The following is a 17828-nucleotide window of genomic DNA, read 5'->3' as shown; positions in this document are numbered from 1 at the left end:
GGAAAGGGCCATTCCAATCAGGATGCCTCAACCAGGATTTAAATTCTGTGCCTGTGGCAAGATTGTCGGTCACTGATGGCCACAAATCTTATTATCTCTGCCTAGGTCCTGATCAGGACCAGGCAAACTGTGGGGATTGTGGCTATATGTCCCCAAGAGCACAGCGCCAGCAAGCTGTCCGGATACAGCTAAGTTTTGGAGATCCCTGTCAGATTATTGTCAGTGCCTACAGTAAGATCTGCACATCTTAGTAAAGTGAGGGACCTAGCCATTTCGATCGCAGGGCCAAAACTGTGGAACAGTTTACCAGTAGACCTTAGAGTGCAGGACAACCTGAAAAAATTCAAGAAAGATCTAAAAATATGGTGCTTTCAGCAAGCATTTGGAATCAAAACTAGAGAGTTTTAGCTAAGACAGAAGTTATCCGAGGATTCTTTTTATTTTCTTAACTATACTTTATCTTGTTTTAATGTGTAGATTTTAATTATCATACTATCTTTAATTTTTATTGAATTTTTACTGTATTTATTCCTGTTTCTAATTGTTTTTTATTGAATTTTATCATGTAAACTGTAAAGATAGAATTTTGTATTCTGTGACACGGTATATAAAAGTTGCATAAATAAATAAAAATAAATAATCCCTGTGCAAGAAATTTGACATCTCGTTGGATCTTACATCAGCTTACTACCCGCAAGCCAACGGAGAGAACGAACCGCACACTAAAACAATTCCTCCGTGCTTAGGTCAATTCCAGACAAAGCGACTGGTCTGAATTACTCCCCTGGGCTGAATTTGCGCTGAACTCGCATCATTCTGCTTCAACGGGGTCATCACCTTTTCAACTTGTTTTTGGACATCAGCTGTAACCTCCACTACCAATGCCATTATCCGTAGCTTCTCCTGCAGCCTAGGATTCGGCGCAAGAATTACATCAGTTGTGGGAACACACAAAGGAACTTCTCCAGAAGGCTGGACAACAAACCAAAAAGTTCTATGATGCCCATCACAGAGCCGAACCACAATTACAACCCGGCAACAAGGTATGGTTTAGTACCCGTTTCATCCGCCTTAAAGTACCATCATAGGACTCTGCAATTCTTCGCCGCCTGGGTCCAGTCTCGTACAGTTTGAAGCTACCACCAGCACTAGGAATACATAATGCATTCCATATCTCTCTTCTGAAGCCACTCATCCTATCGAAATTCTCCAGGAAAACACCAGAAACCCAGTCTCTCTCTGCTGAAGAAGACATAATGTATCAAGTGGAAGACATCCTTGATATACGAAGACATGGCAGATGATGGGACTATCTTATTTCCTGGGAAGGATTCAGTCCTGAGGAAAATAGTTGGGAGCCTGCATGTAACATCCAACTAATCTCCTCATAGCCATACCAAACACCATCTCAAAACCAATGGCAGAAATTATTAACTCATCCCTTTCTCAAGGTCTAGTTCCCAACCAGTTAAAATTGGCAATCCTCAAACCACTACTAAAAAAACCAAACGCCTCTCCATCGGACCCAGCTAACTTTCGACCTATCGCTAACTTACCACTCATTGCCAAACTGATGGAGAAAATTGTCAACAAGCAACTGTCAGAATACCTGGAAGATCATAATATTCTATCCCCGGCTCAATATGGTTTCCGAAAACGCCTAAACACCGAATCTCTATTACTATCTCTCACTGACACCATCCTCATTAACCTGGAGAAAAAACAATTGTACCTGCTTGTTCTTCTTGATCTTTCTGCTGCGTTTGACACGGTAAAACACACGATACTTATAGACCAACTTGCCAATATAGGGATCAAAGGCACAGCTCTAAGATGGTTCCAGTCCTTCTTAAGCAACAGATTCTACAAAGTTAGAATAAACAACAAAGAATCGCATCCAGTCCTCACAGATCTAGGAGTCCCACAAGGTTCCTCACTTTCACCCACCCTCTTCAATATCTACCTCCTCCCTCTCTGCCACCTACTCTCAAACCTCAAGCTTACACACTACCTCTATGCAGACGACATACAAATCCTTCTCCCGATCTCAGAATCCCTTGAAAAAACCATCACATACTGGAACGAATGCCTACAGCCGATTAAAAACATCCTCTCAAACCTCAACCTAATATTGAATGACAATAAAACCGAAATGCTCATTGTCTCCCAGGATCCCCTTACAATCTCATCAAACCTCTCTCATAACTCAAATAGCAAGTTCTCACCCGACGTCAGAGACCTTGGAGCCTGGCTAGACAACCATCTAAACCTAAAAAAGTTCGTAAACACTACCACTAAGGACTGCTTTTACAAACTGCAAGTCCTTAAAAAACTTAAACCCCTCCTCTACTTCTCGGACTTCAGGCTCGTACTGCAATCCATCATACTATCAAAGCTCGACTATTGCAACTCCCTTCTGCTAGGTCTACCCTTCAACACCATCAAACCATTACAGATGGTACAGAATTCCGCTGCTAGAATCCTCACAAGTTCTAACAAAAAAGACCATATCACCCCAATCCTTCATAACTTACATTGGCTTCCCATCAAATATAGGATACTCTATAAGATACTCACAGTAGTACACAAAGCAATATACAATCTGGCTCCTATCATGCTAAGCACTCAACTTCAACCGCATACATCTTCCAGACCAATTAGAAGTGCATACAAAGGAACACTGCATGTCCCACAAGTAAAATCAGCATTGAGCAAACGAGCATTATCTTCAGCTGGACCCCACCAGTGGAACGCTCTCCCCCCAGATCTAAGACTAGAACCCAGTCATCAAGAGTTCAAAAAAAGACTGAAGACCTGGCTTTTCCAACAAGCCTTCCCAGATTCTCAATGATACTTAGACAAGAGGACTTCCTAAATAATAGTATCCCTAAATTATCGACATCTCACCAATTCCTACTATCAGGACTCCACAACTGCTCAATCAATTTTTGAATCCATAAGTTCACTATATTACTCTTATTGTATCTATATGGTAGATTTGACAGGTCATCTCTACTACGTTAAATAGTTAAATTGTATGTACATATTATATTATATTATATTTATTATTACTATGTTAAATTGACATCCGGTTTTATTGTTCCTTATGTTCTACAGTTCTATGTAAAGCCCCCATCCGCTGTTGGGCAGTTCATCGTTTTATGTAAACCGGAGTGATTTGTAATTCCCACAAGAACTTCGGTATATAAAAATTAAAAATAAATAAATAAATAAATAAATCCTCGACAATGAGTTAATCCAACAGTTCCACAGGACACATCCCAGGAAGCTGAAACCCCCTGGGAGGGGCCCTAAGAAGGGGAATACTGTTACGCCTGTCAGTTGCAGATGGCTGCAACCTCTCATGCTCACCTCTTTTTTTCCCTGCTCCATCAAGTCTGGGAAGAACAGCATTCTCTGCCAATCCCTGCCGACCTCTCCGGTGTTCTCAGAACAGCATGGGCGCTGCTGACCGCCTTGGACCCAGAATTACCTAGGCTCGCGCATGCAAGGACCTCCTGTGAAGACATCATGGTGGGAACCTTGGGGGCATCCCTTCCCGATGATGTCAACCCACTTCATTATTTAACCCGACCAGCCCTTGCCTTCTTGAGTTAGCAAGGAGTTCCGTCTTGCTGAATTCTCTACACTCAAGACTTCCTGTTCCTGAATTGGTCTTGGCAATTGGACGCTATGAGTACCTGTTCCTTGGGGGCTCCCCTGTGATTTGGGCTATCCGCTCCTCAGAGGGCCTTCCTGCCTGACTGCTTCTAGACCTGCTTCTCAGGTCTCTCTCTCTCTCTCTCTCTCTCTCTCTCACTCTCTCTCTCCGGGAATCATCTACTGAGAGTACCTCTACTGACTTCTACTACTCAAACTGCTCTGTGGATTCCTCCCGGTGTACCCCAACCTCGGGCCACTACCATCGTTCATCAGTAGAAACCATTCAGCTTTCCTACACTACAGAATATCTACAGTACAGCTACAAGAGCCACTTCCGGGTTCCGGCATCTCTGCTAACTTCTCAACATCTACTGTACACTCTTCCTTGGCATACCCCGCTCCGCTGGACACTACCGGATCTGTATTCCTGAAGTTGCTTGCTTTCGTCAGAGGGGATCCCCGGCATACCCCACTCCATGGGCCACTACCAGATCTTCTCAGCTGTGGTTCTCTCTGGGTAATTCCCTTGCTCAGAACTGTACTACTTCATCTATTATTCTGTGGACATTATTTTTCCTTCCTCATAATAAAGTCTCTACTTCTAGCTGTGTCCCACACCACTGAGACAACGCCTGCTGATGGTGAGGCTCACAGGGCTCCTCCCTGTGGGCGGAGACACCTCTTATCTCAGCCCAGGGTTCACATTCTCTCATAAACATAACAAGCAGATTATTAGCAGAGGGAAATTGGTCGCATGGTGACAGTGGAAGCTTTGGGGCTTGTCTTTTGGGAAATGCAGAAGTTACCAGTGGTGGTTCCTCTTAAAGGAATGTAGAATAAAATATTGCATCATTGTCGAGCTGACAGGATGTGGTTACATAAAATGCTAAAATGAGGTTGGTAGATTCACATGAATGTCATAAATATAAACTTGTATATATGTATCTCAATGTTAATCTCACCCTCCTGTGCCTAACAATATTTTATGTATCAATTTTTATTTAATTTTAATTAAAAAATAATATGGAATGGAAAAAGGTAAGTTTCATACATATGAATGCATGCCTCCTCGGCCTTGCTTCAATTTTGTGGTGTAATCATAAACTTACCAACTTCCGATCCCTTTTTGTTTGTGTATCTTCTTTGTTTTGTGTATCTTCTTTATTTTAATCAATTTGTTAATACATAATTTTATTATTAAATAATATTATTTATTAACAAATTGATTAAAATAAAGAAGATACACAAACAAAAAGGGATCGGAAGGTTGGTAAGTTTATGATTACACCACAAAATTGAAGCAAGGCCGAGGAGGCATGCATTCATATGTATGAAACTTACCTTTTTCCATTCCATATTATTTTTTAATTAAAATTAAATAAAAATTGACACATAAAATATTGTTAGGCACAGGAGGGTGAGATTAACATTGAGATACATATATATTAGTTGGGTCTCACTTTTAGCGGAGATTGGGAGAGTTAATTATTGATAAATATAAACTTGACATGTGCATCAACACAATGGAAGAAAGTATATGGCAACATCTAGTTACTAAGAAAATCTATAAGAAGAAATTTGATGCTGATTTTAATTCTCAAAACAATGTATTTATTGCAGTGCACGTGTCCTCAGTTATACACTGGATGTACTTCAAGACCAATAAAAATATGTTTGAAGGAACATCGTTGCCGATTGCCTACTAGTAGAATGTTGGCTGTGCCTATCGTCAAACATTGCCTACAGTATAATCACACTTTTGATCAACTTCATTGGACCATTTTGGATATGATACATACCTCTGTTAGTGGCAGAAACATTCAGGCTTGTTTTCTCTGATTAGTTTTAAATGTGCTACATGCTAACTTCATGGTGTGCCCCCTAGTCCTTCTATTTTCTGAAAGTGTAAGTAACCGATTCACATTTACCAGTTCTAGACCTCTCATGATTTTAAAGACCTCTATCATGCGGCATCTGGAGGTTTTTGAACCTTTCCGAAAGACTGATCACCTGTTTGGGCTACTATAGCTTGCTGGATTAAGGAGGTAGTCACAGCTGTGTATATGGATGCTGAAAAGCTGTTGCTTTCTCAGATTAAGGCTCATTCCACTAGGGCTCAGGCAGTGTCATTAGTAGAGGTTAGATTGTCTCCTGTTGACATTCGCCGAGCTGCGGCATGGTCCTCCTTACATACTTTTTACAGGTTTTATCATCTGGATGTGCAGGCCTGGGAGGATGCAGCCCTTGCACGTGCAGTGTTGATTGGACCGCTGGCAGCCTCCTACCCGGTTCAGGAGTAGCTTTGGTACATATTATTGGTCCTGAGTCCATTGTCTACACACTAGAAAAGGAGAAATGACTACTTACCTGAATTTCACTTTCTTTAGTGTAGACAGATGGATTCAGCTTCCCACCCTAGGCTGCTGAATGATTGTGTCAACGGTCCTCCTGTGGGGCTATGTATTCCAGGGGATTAGTGTTCATCCAGTCCCTAGATTGGGGTACATACGTTCCTTGCTTGAGTTCATTGTTCTTGTTGTTGAGTACTGTAATGGTTGACTGTTTTTAATCAAGTTTTTTGCTAGTCTGTCCTCAGTTGCTTTTGAAGAGAATACTAGCAGGCTGGGGTCACTGTAGGGTTATATATACTGTGACGTCAGCTTGCTCCATCTCTGTCTGTTGGCAGGGGAGCGTAACCTACTAGTTCTGAGTCCATCTGTCTACACTAAAGAAAAAATGATCAGGAAAGTAGTAATTTCTCTTTCTAGAATTATTATCCTCCCTATAGACATGGACACTGAATTAACATCCCACCTGTCAGTCAGCAACCAACAAGGGCCCTAACGTTTACGGTCTGGGGAAACAAGCATGGGGGTAACTTGCTGGTGCAGCAATAATTACCTTTAAGCAATAAGCCTGATACTTTGAAGCAACTTCAATATTTGCTCTCTGCTTCAACAGCAAGGGGTAACAGGGAATTGGATTCAGCCAGTAACCAAGAAGGGCCCTGACTTCTACGGTTTTGGAAACGGATAAGCATGGGGGTATCCTGCACGGCAAATACTACCATAAGCTTGCTGGGCAGACTGGATGGACCATTTAGTCCTTTTCTGCCGTCACGTCTATATTTCTTAGAGCTGGTCCCTCCCCCTCCTAGAAACGGGTTAGGTTACATTGGTAGGACAGTGGGGGGGGAATCTGAAAAATAAGAGTCTAATAAAAAGGTATCACTATCTTAAAATGTTTCTAAGACTGTCTAGCCCCCTTCCGGATTCCCTGCAGAGGAATAAAAAAGAGATGGACCTTTATTCTGGTAATAAGCAAACCTGTCAAACAAAAGCAAACGTTTGAAATTCATGATATTGATTTTTGCAACACTTGATCAGTTCTTTCTTTTCTTTTTTTTTTTTGTAAACTTTAATGAGAAATGAAGAATATCCCTAACACAAAGAGAAATGATGCAAACATTCTATCTATATAAAGGAGCCTTAATAGCTAGCAAAGATGCTGAATCACATACACATCCAACCAAAAATAATATTCAGCAATACTTGGAAAAAAAATAAGATTTCAGCAACTGTAAAACTACCCTTGCAATTTCCCTGTAAGGCTAGGGACTGCTTTTTTCAGTTTTTATTTTATTTTCCCTGAAATTTATCAATGTTTATTACAACAAGAACAAACATCTTTACCTGTCATTTTATGAGTCTTTTTTTTTTCCTACTGATTTCTCCTGTTTTTGTTCTTGAGGTAGTAAAATGCTGATAAATTACTGAGTTAAAAAAAAAACCAAAAACTGATATATATCCCAGCAATAAGACACGCATTCCAAAAAATGTAGTACATATGTCTTCTATGTTTAAATCTGTTCCTTAATGCGAAGCTGAAAGCAAACACAGGTACCATGCACTAATACATATGGTTCTATTTATGTACACAGTGCTCAGTAAGCTCATCCAATTTGTTCCAGATATACAGAAAAGAAGCAAGCCTTTTCATTTTCAATTATTTTATTTTTTTCCAAGAACTTATCAGTTTATTATAACAAAAAATGAGGCAGAATTAGTTCAAACGTTGTACACACAAAACATAAATTTGGAGTCCAAGTTATGCCCTAAATGTTGTGCACATAAAATATGAGTTAAGAGCATAACATTTGTGGACAAAACTCACAAAAGTTTTAAGCACATAAATCCTAAGTGCAGGACCCCAGGTTCAGCCCCATAGACTGACACTAGCGCCCAGAAACTTTAGAAACCTGCATAGAAACCTAGAAATGAAGGCAGAAAAGGACCAAATGGTCCATCCAGTCTTCCCAGCAAGCTTATGGTAGTGCCAATCTGTGCAGGTTACTCCCATATTTTCCTTAAGGGTAGTAACTGTCACTCAGTGCAGTTATCCCCAAACCTTTTGATGCCCATAAAAATTTCAGCTAGTAACATTTTTTACTGGGTGATAAGTTTTCTTGAAAATTCAGACAGTGTTGCTTGACGTGCGTTTCTTATGGACTTGGCTGTAGAAGCCGTCCTGTGTTTTTCCCTTATGTCTGTGTATTGGTGCCCTAGACCTTAGGAGCTGGGGCCCTCTTGATGTTGTCTGAATCCAGTTCCCCTTTTCCCCTGTCATTGAATTGAGGAGCAATATTGCAGTTGCATTTAAAGCATCAAAGCTCATTGATTAAGGGGAGTAATCTCCATGCTTTCTGCTAAGGGTAATAACTGCCACAAGCTTTCTTGATTTCCTTTAGGACTTGGCTGTAGAAGCAGTCCTGTGCTTTTTCCCTTATGTATGTGTATCAGTATCCCAGACCGTAGAAGTCTGGGCCCTCAGTTATAGTCTGAATCCAATTCCTCTCTTCCCCTTAAGGATAGTAACTTCTGCACCAGCAAGTTACCCCCTGCACGCTTTTCTTAATTTCCGTCCTCTAGCCATTGAAGTGGGGAGTAATGTTACAGTTACATTAAAAACATCAAGGCATATTGGTTACAGGTAGTAATCTCCATGCCTTCGCTAAGGCAAGGAGACCAGGAGTTAAATTTCCAGTATTAAGAAAATGAGTTAAGCCTGTGCATCTCTCTGCATTGGGGAGTAATAGCTAATGTCTTGATTAACATGGGACTTGCATGGAGGAGTTGTAAGTTGTGTGTACATTTTTATTCAACTTTGTATCCTAAACTCCTTACTACATCAGGAATAAGGATCTCAAAGAAAAACTTGAGAAGAGCCATGCGCGGACTTGCATACAGCCTAACACTATCTTATTACACTGGGGCCTTTGTGAGGTGGAAAATGCCACTTGGGATCAGTCTTTTATTTGCAAAGCGAGTCATAGTTCCAAGGTGAAACAGCAAGAGAGTGTGCATGACCTTCCTGAAGTTTGGGCAGCTCTCCACTAGAGGGAGCTTTAGAAGCAGCATTGAAGCCAGAGAGGAGGAAATGTCTCTCTTAATTTATTTATCAATATTTGATTACCTACTTTTCCCTTAAATACATCAAGGCAGAGTACAGATCTAATTAAAACAAATAATGAGCCAAGCTTCCCGGGAATTGTAGTTTCAAGGGAATCTAGCCTGGGGAGGGGTCCGTGTGAAAGTAATTGGCAAATTGAAAGAAAACAGAGAAAAGTAGGCAGCTGGTAGAGAGGCAGTCGGAGAGAAACAGCAGCTGGGATACTGTTAGGAAGACCAAACGCAGACCCCAGTCAAGATAGCCTGAAACTGAATAAGCTACTAGGGAATTTTCATGGAAAAACCTGATAGCCAGCTGTTGGGGGGGGGGGGGGGATTTAGCAGATTATCAGTGCATAGAAACAAAGGTTTACTTCTTGCATGGAGTTTTACAGCCTGGTATTTAACCCCTCATTTGCATGTCTAATACCTTGATGTTTTAGGCTAAAGGACAGAGCTGTTGTGACCTGTAAATAGTGGACTTTTAAGGGAAAATAAAAAGAGAAACATCCCTAAATTTTATATCTCATTTCTGGGAAGGGGAGAGAAATCAGGTCCCTACCCCAAAAAACTATTGAGGTGGATGATACCTCACAGGGACCAAATTCAAGATTTGAATCAAAGGGCACAGATTAGTAGCACACCAGTGCATTGTACTGAGTAACTCAAATCCTACCAAGAAGAGCCAGTTTTATGCTATAATGAGCAAAATGGAACAATGAAAGAAAAAGTAAGTGCCAAGCGGTCTCAGAAGGAATAGATACCTTATATTTCATTAATATTTTTAAATGCAACCTGAGAAATTGAGAAACAATAATAATTATTATTATAAACAGAAAGGAAAATCTGTTTTAGGAAATAATACAAACAGCATTGAGGGGTCAATTTTCAAAGCGTTACGTGGTAGCTGTGCACATTAAATCAGAATATTTAGCCCTTGTGCGTGGTAAGCAAATTTTCAGAAGGTTGGAATTCCATATGTACTTAACCCTTTTGCACATACTATGCGAGTATGGCGTTCCGGGATGGGGTTTGGAAGTGCGACACAGAAGTAAGTATATTGTATGTGCAACTTACATGCACACTTTTACACTTGCTATTCAAGTTGTGGAAATGAAATGTCTGCAGTTTTTGGATGGAGGTCTGTGTTAAGTGGTGGGGGGGTCAGGGTGAAGTGATGGAGGTCTAGTGGAACTGGTGATTGAAAGTAGTTTCAGAGGGGGGAGTACATGCATACGTTATAAAATACCTGCCTCCGCACATAAACCGAGGGTTATTTCACGCACAGGTTACAATTAGTAAAACATATAATCATATTTTTATAAAATAGCATAAATTATGCGGATCCCTGCATTTAAAAAAAATGTGCCTGTACTTTCAGGGGGTGGGAAAGGTGGAGAGGCGTGGTATTTTATAAACTGTGTGACTCTCACCACACGCTTTATAAACTATAGTTTTGACTTTAGACATACCGACTTATCCTTATATGTGCTGACTTAGGCACATTAGGTAAAATTACCCTCTAAACAGCTTGAGGGCAATTTTGATACTGTCTGTGAGGTTAAAGCACCTGTAGGAATGCAAGCTCCTATTCAAAGGAAAACTTCTTGTGTACTGACCCTCCCCCTGACCCAACCCTGCCCACTTTTACCTCCAGTAGGAGAAGGACAATAATCACGAGTGAACACGTTTACCTGCGTAAAATCTTTCCAGTATTGGCCTCATGGTTTTTATACAAGACATTTAAAGCCAAGCACAGCTACATTAGTAAATGACATTTGCACCTTACAACTGCAGTTGAAATGTTATTCCAAATATTTTCAAGACAAATTCTTCCTGCCCAAACTTTTCCTCTGATAAAACATGACACTGGAATCTTTTATTATATATAATACACTTAATGACAGGCGTAGTATGCCTGTCTGGTAGTGCTCTCCTGATGCCAGCCACCAGTGGAAGATGCACTGCGCAAAGACAATTTGCTTTGTCTGCAAATCCTGTGGGATTGAAAGACAAGCTGCAAGACCAAAGGGCAACAAGGAAGATGCCCTGTGGTATTGGAAGAAGAGCCATGGGTTGGAGGAAGGCAGCAGAAACCTAGGGGCAGCAAGGATGAGGACAGATGCAGTAGGAGGGAAGAAAGGATGTATATAGGTAGGGGAGGTGGCCTGAGGAAGTGGGAACTAATATCAGCTGCTGATTTTCCAACAGTTAGCAACTAGTTTACACATATAAAATAGCCTTGGCTGCTCTTTCTCTGTCTGCAGTGTATTCATAACCACAGCTGCTGATTCTGCCTATCTGCAATGTTTTCCTGCAGCTGACTGGGGGCACTATCGGTTGTCTAACATGGGCTCTGCCACTGCCCTGCCGGATCCATGCACACGCTGCCAACACAAGAATGTGCCCTCTGCCAGCAACTGCCATTGCCCTGTCTGAAGCAGGTACCTACCATTGGCATGAGAATACACCCATCACTGGGCTCTGCCATGCCCTACTGGAAATCTGTGTGCACCGCCAACACAAGAACACACCCACTACCAGACTCTGCCACCAGTATGTGCCCACCACTGTGCTCTGTCACTGCCCTGTTGGACCAATGCACACACTATTGACACAAGCATGCGCCCATGGCTGGCAGAACACAGACACCTCCACCACAACCCACACTCCACAGCTTCACATCGGCTCAACTAACCCATGCACCCATCTGCTCACAGCATTTAGCTGTTTCAGTGGCTGACATTGGTGCTGTCTTGCAGACAATGGATAACGATTTCAGACTTGACCTGATGGTTGGCGACCTATCAAATCAATAGCAACAGACAGTCTATTGAAATGTCAGGGGGTTTCAACTAGTAAACGAGGTACAATAGTTGAGTGGCTGGAAACATCATCTAAACTAGATACCATATAAGTTAAGATCTGAGCAGTAAAATTATCTTGAACATTTGAAAGCATCCTGTACTGGAGTTTTTTAAATGTATTTGAGTGTTATACAGTACAAGTAGCAATGTGTGAGCTTGACACTATGCTACCTGGAGTATGCTTGCTTGCTTTGTTTTTCAGACAGAAAATTCTCTCTGGAGGTTGTTATGTGTTTCTGAGGGCTTCATCAGACAATTAGATATGTATAAAAGAACAGGACTCTAATTTCTTGCCAGCAGCTTCAGTTAAAATGCGATGAGAGCTTTGTAGTCCAGTTGTGACATGAGAAAGGTCTGAACCCATATAGCTGTGTTATAATATTATACAGTTTTGTTCTCTTTTTTATTTTTCATTTTACACAGAATCTACAAAGAATATCTTTGTATGAAATACATTTCATGAGACATGAGGAAATATTAACAAGACAATAATAAAATAAACTATCATATGCCTCTGAGCACATCTTAAACATGGCCCTGAGCATACTTCTCATATTTCAAAAAAATCTTTAAAGAAAACATTTTGGAGGACGTATTTACTAAAATTGAGAAGTACATCTAGTTTCAATACAAAGAAAAACAATATGCGATTATTACTGCACCGTATTTACTATGATCCTATTCACTTATTGAAGGTGGTTGTCTTCTACTAACAAGGAACTCTTTCAAATGGTCCGGGTTGAAAAAAATATAAGTATTATTGGAAATTTTAACCACACATTTGCACGGATAGCGAAGTTGGAAATTCGCACCCAGCGTGAACACCTCAGCTCTCATAGATAAGAAAACTTTTCGACGGAGTTGCATTGGCCTAGATAAATCAGGAAACATTCGGACCACTTGACCTTGATATAACTCTTTCATAGTCTTAAAATAAGCTCTCATTATAAGGCTAAAGTCTTGCTCCGAGAATAAAGAAACAAACAATACAGCTCTCTCTCAATTACTTCTCCCTCTGAGTTCTCCAGATACTGGGTGAGATTTGAAAAATCAGGCCTGTTCCCTTCAGTTAAAGAAATATTTCCAGTTCTTTGAGTCAAAAAACTGATTTTTTTCACTGGAGGTATCTGTTCCACCGGGATCTTTAAAGCCTCTTGAAGGTATTTTTTAAAGGTTACGATAGGTATTTCACCCATAATCTTGGGGAAATTTAAGAGTCTGATATTCAAATGTCTTAGGTAATTCTTGACTGCTTCCAACCTTCTTGAAGAGACTAAGGAGTCCCGCATCAGGTTTGCAGATATGTTCTGTAATTTCCTCACTTCAAGCTTTAAAGACTCAGTAGTTTGCACTTGTTCTTGTTGTGCCTAGAGATTATCCTTCGTTACTGAGTCCAATTTCTTACCCAGATCTACAATTCGAAAGGTTTGCTCCTTAATTAGTTTAGACATACCTGCCATCATTCCCCAAAGGGAGTTTGATAAGATCCTCTGTCTCCAAGTTGTTTAATCCATTACCTCCTGCCGAGCCTCTCTCCTCTCCCACGGGAGTAGCCACTCCTCCAACCGCTCCTCACTCCGAGGGGGCCGGAGTTCTCGACAGGATGGTGGTAGGGAGCTCTTCCGGGTCACTGTCGGTTCTCCCGGTGAGCAAAGGTCATCCAATGAAATTTTCATCCTTCGTCTATGCAGAGGCGGCAGGATTCGGTGAGGAAGCTAGTACAGGTTGTCTAGGATCTGGCGGGCTTAGAGTGATTTCCCCGGGTGAAATCGGGTCTTCTCTCCCTGATACGCCTATGGGGCTTGAAGCCGGCTGGGTCTGTGCAGTCGCGGTGTACTGCGTTATTAAACGCTGCTCTGATGCAAGGCCAGGGTCCGCCAGGAATACCCTAATCTTGCCCTTGCGCTTATGAGGCATTTTAATAATTTTCCAAGACCTTGATACCAAAATATCCTGGTCTAATTATTTTTTAGGAAAAAGCAAACAGAGCTGCAGCAAGCACATCCATCTACATCGCCATCTTGGAACGCCCAGTTTTGTTCTAATATGTGCTTCTGCAGATTACAATAATGAAAACAGAAAGTATGCTGTTATGCATATTTTAAAAGTGACAAGTTTGAGCTTCTTTCACAGGACCCTGCTTCTGATTCAACTCATTGTCATGTATTGACAGCTGGAGCTCAATGTTCACTCGTAACACAGGCTGGGCTTCTTCAGCTTGTTCTCCTCGGCAGAGCCAAGCACAACCCCCTGCATGGCTTTGACTCAGTTATAGCAATGTTGGTCTATTTCTTAGGAAGAGAAGAATAAGAAAACCAATCATAGTCCTGAGCTTTTGCTCAGCCCTGCTCTGCCTTGCTGGACATCCCTGAAGCTACTCCCATTCATCAGGAGAAGACAAAAACTTCAAGCAGTTCAAATTTAGTGCCAAACCAAGTGTCCCACTAAGCATTTGAATCTCTAGGGGTAAAAAAGGAAAAAAAAGAAATACAAAGAAATTGTCAGATACAGTACTTCAAGCTTATACACAGTTTTTCCCACTGACCTCCGTCTGCCTCCATGTACATAATCTCTAGCTCCTCTGTGGTTTCCACCTCCATTTGTTCTCGCTCTTCCTGTATCAGCTCTGGCCAGTGATGGCCTGGCTCATCCCTGAAAATCCTCCCGCTCCTTCCTTCTTTACCTTACCTGTTCTATATGTGAGGTCAGATTTCCTACCCTCCCTTTCTCTTAGGAACTCCACCCTCTCCCATAGGCTTCTGGGAGTTTTAGTCCTTTCATAACTGCTTCTTGCCCTGGTGGATGAGCTGCTGTGCTGACCACCAAACCATGGTAAGAAGGTTTTCTCATCACAGGATGCTTGGCACTGGTCCCAAAAGATGAGACAGCTCAACATCCATAGCAAGTGAGCTATGGATCCCTCCTGGACAGGGCTTGCTAATTTTACAAAATTAAAGTTCTGTAGAATGGATTCACCAAACTAATGTTACTGAGAGGCCTATTTACTAAGCTGAGTTAAAATCTGGCTTTAACGTCAGATTTTAATATAAAAGGTAAACTGCAAATGGGCAGAATTACACACAACTTTCAAATTCAACGTGAAACATTAAACAACATGAATGAGAGCCAATTTTTCTTTATTATACAATAATACAAAGCATCAATATTGGTTAAATACCCAACAATACTCACATATCCCCCATTCACACCACATAGATACAGCCACCCCTGATAAAATAGCACTTTTAAGTGATATTTATAATACTATCACATATGAATTGAAAATCTAAATACAAAAATGAAGACAGAAAAAACATATACAAACTCAAAAAGAACAATATGGAAAGCAGCAATATCGATGGAACTTTCAGCTACCCCATAAAGGTAGCAAAAATCTTATACAAACGCAAAACACAGTATAATAATCCTTTTTTACTTTTTTCCAAATCATTCAATAATTTACATAAATATAATCAGTGCTATTGCATTGCCACAAACTCTGGCTTGGACTTTCCACTCTCAGTTATACCATCGCTGCTACTATGTCTTTTTGCCTTTCCTTCCTTCCTTCAGAATTTTCAATCACTTTTGTCAGTATAATCGTGGGTATTGCATCTCTCTTTTTCCCTTTCTTTTAGATGACTCCACCACTACCATTTTAACTTTTTCTATCCCTACATGGGACCCTTGTTTCGCCATGCAACGGCTTCATCAGGGGAGATCCACTAGAAAAAATATCACAATATCATATCAATGTACTAATCATTATGAAAAACATCAAAAATAACCACATCAAAAACAATTTTTTTTACCACAAAAAAAAAGATAAAACATAACCAGCAACTGACCTGGCGCCCCTCCAATCAACTATTTAAATGGAATAATGCACACCAACAATTACTGACAAATAAGGCTCAATCTGTAATCGTGATAGAGTTTTCCTTTTTTGTGTTGGTTTAGTGTGATTGGTTGTGGGTGCACATCGAGCACGTCATGATGCCAGCGGTATGGGGGTTTGATCTGTCGGCGCGCCATGCCTTTAAGGAGTGGCACGCCGACATTGAGAGCATGTCTTCGGAGAAATGGAAGTGGCTTCTGTTAGAGAGCTGTGTAGAAAAAGATCTCTTTTGATATGGAGGATGATGGAAGGCTTTCGGGTTATTGAACATTGGTGAGTCACTTCATGGTCGTGGTACAATGGCGTTCTGGAGATATCTTGGGTAGGGGATATTGGGAGAAGGGGTATGAACCCAAGGTGCGATAGTTGTTTTGGATTTCTTTTTATTACAGATTGAGCCTTATTTGTCATTAATTGTTGGTGTGCATTATTCCATTTAAATGAGTTGTATGGAGGGGTGCCAGGTCAGTTGCTGGTTATGTTTATCTTTTTTCTTGTGGTAAAAAAGTGTGGTTTTGATGTGGTTATTTTTTATGTTTTTCATAATGATTAGTACATTGATATGATATTGTGATATTTTTTCTAGTGGATCTCCCCTGATGAAGCCGTTGCATGGCGAAACAAGGGTCCCTTGTAGGGATAAAAAAAGTTAAATGGTAGTGGTGGAGTCATCTAAAAGAAGGGGAAAAAGGGAGATGCAATACCCACGATTATACTGACAAAAGTGATAGAAAATTCTGAAGAAAGAAGGAAAGGCAAAAAGACATAGTAGCAGCGATGGTATAACTGAGAGTGGAAAGTCCAAGCCAGGTTTGTGGCAATGCAATAGCACTGATTATATTTATGTAAATTATTGAATGATTTGGAAAAAAGTAAAAAAGGATTATATACTGTGGGGCAGATTTTGTAAAACTACGCGCGCGCGTACCTTTGTTCACACACCAGGCGCAAACAAAAGTATGCCGGATTTCAATAGATACGCGCGTATCTGTTAAAATCCGGGGTCGGCGCGCGCAAGGCTGCCCAAAATCAGCAGTCTGCGCGCGCCGAGCTGCGCAGCCTGCCTCCGTTCCCTCCGAGGCCGCTCCAAAATTAGAGCGGCCACGGAGGGAACTTTCCTTCCACCCCCCGCACCTTCTCCTCTCTTCCCCTACCTAACCCACCCACCCCCGGCCCTATCTAAACCCCCCCCCTACCTTTGTTGCACAAGTTATGCCTGCCCGTGCCGGACCAGCCACCGGCGCGCCATGGTCCGGTCTGGGGGCTGGTCTGGAGGCCCCGGCCACGCCCCCGGAATGCCCCCGATGACACACCAGTGGCGACACGCCCCCCTGACACACCCCCAATGACACGCCGGCCGCGACATATCCCTGACATGCCCCCCAGGAAAGCCCCGGGACTTACACGTGTCCCGGGGCTTTGCGCACGCTGGCAGCCTATGCAAGATAGGCTCGGCGCACGCAGGGGGGGTTTGGGGTAGGTTTTTGGGGGTTACGCGCATAACCCTTTGAAAATCTACCCCTGTGTGTTTTGCGTTTGTATAAGAGTTTTGCTACCTTTATGGGGTAGCTGAAAGTTCCATCGATATTGCTGCTTTGCATATTGTTCTTTTTGAGTTTGTATAAGTTTTTTCTGTCTTCATTTTTGTATTTAGATTTTCAACTCATATGTGATAGTATTATAAATATCACTTAAAAATGCTATTTTATCAGGGGTGGCTGTATCTATGTGGTGTGAATGGTGTGAATGAGGGATATGTGAGTATTGTTGAGTATTTAACCAATATTGATGCTTTGTATTATTGTATAATAAAGAAAAATTGGCTCTCATTCATATTGTTTAATGTTTAAGATTTTAATATAAGCATTAGCTGCAATTTTAATGTCCGATTTACTAACAGGCATTAAATGTTTAATAAATTTCTCATTAAAACTGGATTTAATGGGGATGGGT

At 41.3% G+C, this 17828-nt stretch overlaps 1 long non-coding RNA gene across 1 annotated transcript in view; it reads left to right on the top strand.

The window, feature by feature from the left end:
* Positions 1 to 17828, top strand: part of LOC115092603 — a 110433-nt gene that overhangs the window by 25915 nt on the left and 66690 nt on the right. The gene's annotated exons all lie outside the window — the stretch shown is intronic.

This window comes from Rhinatrema bivittatum, chromosome 5, assembly GCF_901001135.1.
Source record: "Rhinatrema bivittatum chromosome 5, aRhiBiv1.1, whole genome shotgun sequence".
NCBI lineage: Eukaryota > Metazoa > Chordata > Amphibia > Gymnophiona > Rhinatrematidae > Rhinatrema > Rhinatrema bivittatum.
Note: the sequence above shows the minus strand (reverse complement) of the source record. Positions and strands in the feature narration are given on the sequence as shown.